Here is a 9,228-nt window from a genome sequence, read left to right on the forward strand (position 1 = left end):
TAAAAAGGAGAACTGACAACTGTGGAAGTGATCTGATCTTGCAAATACCAGTGAGCTTGTATTGTGTAGAACCCCAACACATAAGTAAATGACTAAGAATACTGTAAGTACAAGTCTTATAGTTACTTTTGCATTACATTTAAGTTTGATCCACCTACTAAATTATAAATTAGGAGTTGAAAGTACAGTTAAAAGATTTGGGTTTGTATGGTTTGTACAACTTTAATTTCCACACAGGGTCTAAGATGTAAAAAGTGGAACTGAATGCCAAAAAAGGGTGTCACAAAACTACATTGATTGGGTCTACTACCAATTGTTGTTATCATCTAATCTCAACTGGGCTTTCACTGCTGCACAGTGATCCTACTCCTCCTTGATTGGTTGTCACATCCCCAAAGGTTCTTTTCAAACCTCTTTCCTTTTCAGGCAATGCATACCACCCCATCCTTGATAACAGATAACCTTACCTCACACTTCATTGATAAAATGAAGGCCATCCATCCTGAGTTCCCTCTTTTCTCCAGTGTTGTGCTTCGAATCTCTTCAACATCATCCCCCAAACTCTCCTACTTGGCTCCAAAGAAGTAGTGCCCCCTCGCCTTCTTGAATAGGGCCACCGCTCTACTGGTGTCTTTGTTTCTTCTTCTTTCTCTTCCAGGAGACTGACCATTTGATCTTCCCTCTGCTAACATTCATTCTTTCTTTATCCACTGGTTTCTGCCCTCCTGCTTTAAAAACTTTATTCTTTTTATCCCCTGAAGATATTGTTTGTACCCCCTTTACACAGTTGGACTCTTAGGAAAAAAAAAAACAATTACGTTCATTGCCTCTACTTCCTCACCTCCCACTCAGTTCTCAGCTTATTACAACTGGCTTCTGGATCTACAAGTCAACTGAGACTGTTCTCACCAATGTCACGAATGATCTCTATTATGATATCCATTGGCTTTTTATTAGTCCTCTCTGCAATTTTTGATACTGTTGACCACACCCTCCTCCTAGATACTCCCTCTTCCCTTGGTTTTCCTGGCACTGCTTTCTCCTGATTCTCCCCTGCCTCAATGACCAGACTTTTGTATCCTTTAATGGATCATCCTCTCTATGATCTGCCTTCTTTGGCAAGGTTCATCAGGACTGTATCCTGGGCCCTCTTTTCTCTCTAGAATTTCATTGGTCTACTTAGCTCTTTGTAAGAGTCAATTATTATCTTTATGTACATGACTATTTAATCACTATATTCAGCTTTCCTCTTTCTCTTGAGCTCCAGTCCTGTATTACCAAGTGCCTACTGGGCATCTCCACTTCCATGTTCTATAGGTATTTAAAACCCCAACCTGTCTAAAATTGAACTCTATCTTCCCTCCAAAAAATTTCTTTCCTTTTTCTAACTTTCTTATTTGCACTGAGGGTACCATGATCCTTTAACTTGCACAGGTTGACAATCTCAGAATCATCTTGAAGTTCCCTCTCCCACATCTCCCATATCCAATCAAGTGCCATTTCTTGTTAATTCTACTTCTACAATCTCTCTCCCATCTATCCCTTCTCTCCTCTCATGCAGCCGCCACTCATTTCAGGTCCTCATCAAGTCTTTCCTAAATCACTGTTCTAGGCTTTAATGACTCTCTTTTTCTCAGATTTCTCCACTTTCCTACCTTGCCTCCGCACAGATGCTAAACCTACTTAGGCATGAGCATTATCAGTCCCCTTACTCAAATCAAGTCAAAAAGCATTTATTAGGCATTTGCTATGTTCCAGGCATTATGATAAGTGTTGGGAATACAAGTCCAAGAAGAAAGACAATCCCTACTCTCAAAAGGCTTTCATTCTGATAGAGAAGACAGTACATAAAAGGAAGCTGAAAAGCAGGCTTGGGAGCAGGGAGAAGGTATCTGCTCAAGGAGAGGTGGAAAAAGTTTGGAGCCCAGAGTGGAATGAAGATGTGGCTGCCCTGGACACTTGCTTTAAATGGAGATTCTTAGGAAAACCAAACAGTTAGAGGAAGGAGTCATAGGGATGGAGTGTACATTAAGTATGAGAAGGTCAGGGGCAAAGTGAATTAACATGAAGCTACTCTGTCATGGTGGATAGAATCAGGAGAATCAGGAATACGTCCTGGAGAGCATTAAACCTTAAATGTTTCCTTATTGCCCCCTAAGATAAAATACAAACTCTTCTCAATTTAAAGCCTTCAAAGTCTGGATGTGACCTGTATATTCAGACTTATTTCCCATCATTCCCTCTCATGCACTTTCCAATCCAGTCTAACCAGCCTGTTCCATCTCTCACTCCCTATATGTCTTTTCACAGGCTTTCCCCCATTCACTGCTTTCCTTCCTCACCATTGCCTTTTAGAATTCTTAGCTCTACAGAAGGCTCAGCACCAATACCATCTCCTGCTTTGGACCTTTCCTTATACCTATTGTTGTACAGAGAAATCAACGAGTGAGACCCAGACATAATTTAAAGTGTGGATTTATTAGCATGTGGCTGTCAGGGGTATGTACACCCAAATCAAGCAGCCACAATCAGGGGTCGAGCTAGGGCTTATATGGAAAAAAGCATGGGAAAGAAATGCCAGGAACACTGATGAGGTAATTCAAAGGTGCAGGTGTCTTTGGGGGCTATGGATGGGAAAGTACAGGGAGTATACCAGACAGGGACGGGGATGGATCTTTGGAGTCTGGCAGGAGGAAGAGTCCTTGGGCTGGCCAAGGACACCACTCTCCCTCTGTCTTGATGAGAGAATGCTCTGCAACAGGGGAAAGCTTTCTCACAACACAGGAACTTACTAAGGAATTGGGAGGCTTCCAGAGACATGACCTGAGGGCTGGGGCCTGAGCAGCCCAGCTCTGTGTAGCTGTACCAGGGAGAGAGATAAGGGTCATGCTGAGGCCCATGCATGAATAACTGCTAGGCACAGTGTCCTTGGGCTGGGGAATGGTTGTTAGAGACAATGTTTCTGAGACTAGGGAGAAATTGGGGCACAAGTACAAGCACAAGCACCCGAGCACCCCATCATTACAGGTCAGAGATCACACAAACTAGACCAGGTGTCCTGGTCTCTGGTATAAACATAATTATCTAAAGCAATTATATTGCAAACTTTCTTATCCATTTGCGTTGGAGGTATGGGCTATGCGGAGCTATGCAAGAGTACATTTCACTACTGTTTAGATTTAGGAGAAAAGAGGTCTGGGGCAAGATTAAGCAGTAATTTCTGCTTTCCATTACTTAAAGGGCCCTACTATCTAAATAGTAAAATAATGTTCTGCATTACACTATAATTGTTAGCTTTCTGACCCTGAAATTATTTGTTTGTATTTCTTACTTATGTACATGTTGTTTCCCCTAAGTAGAATGTAAGCTCCTTGAGGGTAGAGACTTTTTTGTCTTTGTATTCCTAGCCTTTAGTACAGTGCCTTGAACATAGAAAGTTTATAATAAGTTCTTGATGAATGTAATTAAATACCCATTTGCAAATAAGATGGACTAAAGGTTATTGAGAGGGTGCCTGATTAAACAAGCAACCATAACTTGATCTTATCATTTGTAAATTTGTAATGATAATTACTCTACAAAGAATGAGAAACATTTTAGTAAGAATAAAGCAGATAAAATCTAAATCCATTGGCTGTGGCTGAAAAAAAAATGTCAACTGGACCTATAATTAGCATGTAGTGGGATAACAACTAGGTTTGTTTAAAGATGACCGTTTTGGGCACCAGTGATGCTGAATGGTGCTGGCTCTCCTGAACTTAGCCTGTCTTCTGGAAGAAGGTTCTGCAAATGAGAAGCTCCGTAGTTGTATAACCCTGTAAGATTTTAGAAGACCTCTTGATATGTGAGTATAGAAGCATCTATGTGTATGTGTGTGTGTGTGTGTATGTATGTATGAGTTTGTGTGTTTTTAATTGGTTACATTACACAAAGTAATTTTCTTTATTGGGAGATTCCTTTAGCAATGATTTGTACATGCACACAAAGTCACGATGAAGAGACAGCATACAGATGCTGATGACTTGATTTCCTATATCTTAAAAATGATGTGGGGAGGAATGTAAACTCAAAACTCTGAAAAGGGGGGAGAAAACATGGTTGAGAGAAGATAGAGTTGCTGAAAATTTCAGCAGGAAGAGAAGTCAATGGGTTCTGAGTGAGGGTCAACAAAGGCCAGGCAAATTCCCAAGAAGCCAGGTAAGCAGGCTTTTAAAATATGTACCTATGTTGAAAATGGCTACAGCAGGTGGGGCAGGAACTTTTGACTCACAATATTTACAAACCTGAAAGCAATATTTATCTTTGGCAATTCTGTCATTGGTCTGCTCACTGGGGTCCTGAGCTCTGATGAGTATTGCAGTAAGATATGGGGTTGGGTGAAATTACCTCTAAAGTCCCTTTGGGCTCTCAAGCCTGTGTATTGGCATTCAACTTCTTACTCTTTCAAATCTAGATATGAAGAGTTTTTCATTTCAAGTGAGACTAAAGGAGAGCCTGAGAAATAGAGGCAGTGAAGGAAATCATTTGCCATCCACATGGGAAGGGCTTTTAATTACCTCTCCCCCCCCAACTTCCCTAGTTGAGGTCTGTGCCTGTATTAAATTGCGCTGCTCTGATCCAGTCTCAGCTAAATCGGTAGAGTCAGCTGACCTCAAGTGCTCTTGAAGTCCTTGACACAAACTGCATTCCCTTTACCACACCCTTTACCCTTTTTAAGCTCTTTCTTTTCCTGCTTTCTTCTACTTCAAACCAGTTCTCTGGCAGACTTCTTACCTGCCCTATCCCCTCACCTCAGTCTGTCTTCCCATAACCCCTTTTTTGAGGATTTTACTTCTTGGTCCCTAGGTTCCAAGATAAATCTTTAATGTGTATTGAGGTAAAGCCTGAACCTTAAAGGGACAGAAGATCTCTCTCATCAGGAATTCTAGTACTCTCCAGAATGAGACTCCTCCCTCTCTCTTTCTTTTGCTGATGTCCTGGTGAATGGACCCTACTCCAGTCCTGGTCAGGTGTTTTTCCACAGTATTCAAAGCTGAATCTTTTTGAAGCTGAAGTCTTAAAATTTTTCCAAGGGCTATGATTATTCAAGAATACATGTTATAATGATGATGTTCTCGTACTTGCATATCAACTGCATTCATCTAAGTTCTTCAGGGAGCAATCCAATGCAGTTGCAGAATTAAACCTGGATTCTGCATGATCTCTGTATGCAGTTCCCTTTTCTCCCTTCTTCTAACTCATCTCCTCTCATGGACGCAATATGAAGATAGTGCAGGATAGATTCCAGGATACCCAGTAGATACCAGAGGAATCAAGCGTCCGGGGAACAGGAGATGGTAAGAGATATCCCCAAACCCTCACCTAGTCATTAATGCTTACTAAATCTCAATTTGTACAAGGTTACTTTAAGGAAAGAAACTTTGGGGAGTAGTTTACCCTGGACTTAATGGCTAGAACTCAATGGAGCACCTAAACATTTGAGCATTTATACTAGACAAAAACATGGCAGAATAGCTGCTTTTAGTATTTCAATTGCAAGCATATTATTGACAACAATGAATAATTACTTAATTTGGTTACAAAACCCTGCCTTCTTTTTTTAAATTTTATTAATTTATTTTGATTTATCAACAATCACTTCCATATGCTTTTGAAGTGAAAATTTTTCTCCCCCTTCCTCCCCCCCACCCTCCCCAAGGTGGCGCACAATCTGATATAGGCTTTACATTTACATACCCATTAAACATATTTTCACATTAGTGAAGTTGTAAGTAAAAATTAAAACCAATAGGAGGAACCATCAGAAAGACGAAACAAAACTCAACAGAAGGTAAAAATAAGTGATAGCGATTAGACTTCCATAGTTCTTTCTTTGGATGAGGACAGCATTTTCCATCCCGAGGCCTCTGGAGATGTCTTAGATCCTCATAATGCTGAGAAGGGTTAAGTTTATCAGTATTAGTCATCGTACAACGTGGCTGTTATTGTGTACAACGTTCTCTTGGTTCTGCTCACTTCACTCAGCATCAGACCATACAAGCCTTTCCAGGTTTTTCTGAAGTCAGCATGTTCATCATTTCTTATAGCACAATAGTATTCCATTACATTCATATACCACAACTTGCTCAGCCATTCCCCAAATGATGGGCATCCTCTCAATTTCCAATTCTTTGCCACCACAAAAAGAGCTGCTATGTATATTTTTGTACATGTGGGTCCTTTTCCCATTTGTCTGATCTCTTTGGGATATAGCCCTAGAAGTGTTATTGCTGGATCAAAGGGTATGCACATTTTTGTAGCCCTTTGGGCATAGTTCCAAATTGTTCTCCAAAATGGTTGGATCATTTCACAACTCTACCAACAATGTATTAGCGCAAAACCCTGCCTTCTTACTAATTCTATTCCTTCATTCATTCACTCAATAAAATTTTGTCAAATGTATAGCACATATTCTGTGCAGTGTGGGGAAAATACATGTACGTATGTGTATATATTTTTGTTTTTGTTCAGATGTTTTTCAGTCATGTTCAACTCTTCATGAGCCCATTTGGAGAGTTCTTGGCAAAGATACTGGGGTGGTTTGTGTGGAAAATGTGGTTGGGGATGTTGCTTCTGCATAACACTCAATCAGGAATTGAACACCTATGTGACAGCATTGGAGTCAGTTTGGACTGGGAGAGAGTGTGGGAAATGGATGGTTTTCATTTCCACAGGTGTACACTCTGGGGGCTGGGTAGAAGTTGAACAAAGTAAGCTTAAAGTGGAGTTGGTGGGTGAATAGACTGGCTGGCAGAGGGGTGTGGGCACACTCAAATAAGGGCAAAATTAAATAAAGGCTGGGGTGGCCAAATTGTGGGGAGTGAGAGATGTAATTAAGGATGGAGACTCATGTGGGAAAATTAGGTGCTTCAGATAGGCTATAACCTCTATAGTAACCAGCCAATGGGGAAACTGGAAGGAAATTCAAATCAGGAATAAGGAATAAAAAGGGGTGCATCTGTCTACATGTGCCCTCACATGCATGCTTTCACACAAGTGAGATGCTCTGCCTTCCCAGGTCCTTAATAAAGCTTCTTCCTGACTCAACAATGGCTTTGTGGAATTCGTGATATAGATATAGATAATAGTTTGCCATTCCCCTCTCCAGTTCCTTTTACAGGTAAGGAAACTAAGGCAAACAAAGTTAAGTGGCTTGCCCAGGGTCACACAACCAGTGTCTGAAGTTCATAAAGAACAAAAGTGATGTTATCATATAACCCTTGGAATCATGATAACCTGTTTTTAAGACCTCCAAGACTGGCTTTATGACCCAGTGCAAGTTATTTACTCTGTCATTACCACCTAGCCCTACCTCCCACCAAACCCTGGCAATTTTCTAAGAATATAGATTCGACAACAACTGTCAGTCTGAGTGTTGAGGGATTTTCTTCACCTAAAGCTTTTTAATGAAATAGCAGATATAGACTTCTACCCTTAACATAGCCATCTAAAGCCCTTGATGCATTTCTTTGACCTAAAAGCATACAACGAAGAAGAGGGATACCCAAAGACTAAGGACGTTATAGAGACTAAAAACAGGTGATACAAAGACAAAACGGGTCATGCTGGATTGCAAGTTCAATGTGCATTAACCCCACCAAAAACAGTTAATGTGATCCTATTCTTAATTATCTTAATTAAGCAAGGCAAAGAACGTAGGAGATGATATTCCTGCTATTCTCTACCTTGGTCAGACCACATGTAGAGCTATGTTAGAAGTCGTAGAGAGGTAGATTTGACTGGGATACCTCACGATATAGTTTGTAACTCACCCAAAGCCTCCTTGATGACAACTTGTTGGGGATATTGTAAAGAAGATTACTTGACAGTTGAACTCTCAGACTCTGTGAAATTCTATTGGCAAGGCAAAGGCCCCCTAAAATCTGGGCCAGGCTGGCCGCAGGCTCTGGTTCATATCTCAGGAGCCAGATCAGTAGCACTGCAGCCAATGACAAATGTCCAAAGACAGCTCTTGTTTTCTATTTCTTTTCTCCATTCTAGAGCTTCTGGTGTTTCAGAGAAAAGAGTACCAAGATTGTATGACATGAGAGTAGGCGTGGCTGTTACACTTACTACTAGCTACAGCTACTCATTAGAGAGAGAGAAAGAAGGCAGAGAAAGAAGGAGAAAAGCATTTCCCAATTAGCTCTCAAGGAGGTGCCAAAAAGACAGTCAGCATTGCATGAATTTTCTTATCAATTTGACTAACTAATGCCAATAAGTTGGAATGAATTAAAGAGACAGAGACAGATTTTACTGCAGTTTATTATACTTGGAGGAGCATGGCACACCCCAACAGCAGTTGATGGAAATATGTCAGTTACAATTTGGCTAATAGTATTTTAAAATTACATTAAGTTACAAAGAAAAAAATTGATAGATGCTCATTACAATATTGCTGGTACTACAAAGAGAAAAAGTGTACTTGTTAAGGAGAATGTATATCATTAGTTAAAGGAGATAGAGACATGATGTGTCCTTGTTGGTAAAGCTAGTTGTACTAAATCAAAGGCAAACTCTCTCAGACTAGATAAGGGAAAGGGAGCATTATAAAGACTCCTTTTATGAAGTCCTTTCCTCCTGCCTCCCCTTTTTAGCAATTAATTCTTTTTGTACCAAGTGGGGAGCAAAGAAGATACTGAGGGGAACCAATTATTGCAACTAGTCCCTCAGTTCATGCAGGGCGCATACACAGCAAAATCAGAAAGAAAAAACAAAAGAGTCAGTTCTAGTCTCTGAAAAATTCACTTTCAAAAGCAGTGGAAATTTGCACCTATGATATGAAAGGCATGAAGCAGCGTTGGTAAGAAATTGACAATACAGTGAAAAAAGAGTGTTTTCTGAACCTTGAAGTCCTCAAACACACTTTCCTAAGTACCAGTGCTGCCAATTAAATTCCATTTGAACCATAATAAGAATGATAACACCAACCCTGAATAACTCAGTATTCTCAGTTATTCTTGAATTGCAGCAATATTCTTTCTTATTAGGCAATATGATTAATTAAAAAGAGCCCATGGCTGGGAATCATGAAACCCAGGTTCTGATCAAAACTCTGCTTTGCCACTAGCTAGCCACTCTGAACTTCAGTTTCCTCCTCTAAAACTTGGGAGTGGAGTGGAAAGAATTGAAGAAATGATGATCTCTAAGGTCCTTTCACAGGTGGGACATTTAATAACTATTCAATTA

The sequence above is a fragment of the Phascolarctos cinereus genome, unplaced genomic scaffold (genome assembly GCF_003287225.1).
Source record: "Phascolarctos cinereus isolate Bilbo 61053 unplaced genomic scaffold, phaCin_HiC Scaffold_726;HRSCAF=1367, whole genome shotgun sequence".
In the NCBI taxonomy this organism is placed as follows: domain Eukaryota; kingdom Metazoa; phylum Chordata; class Mammalia; order Diprotodontia; family Phascolarctidae; genus Phascolarctos; species Phascolarctos cinereus.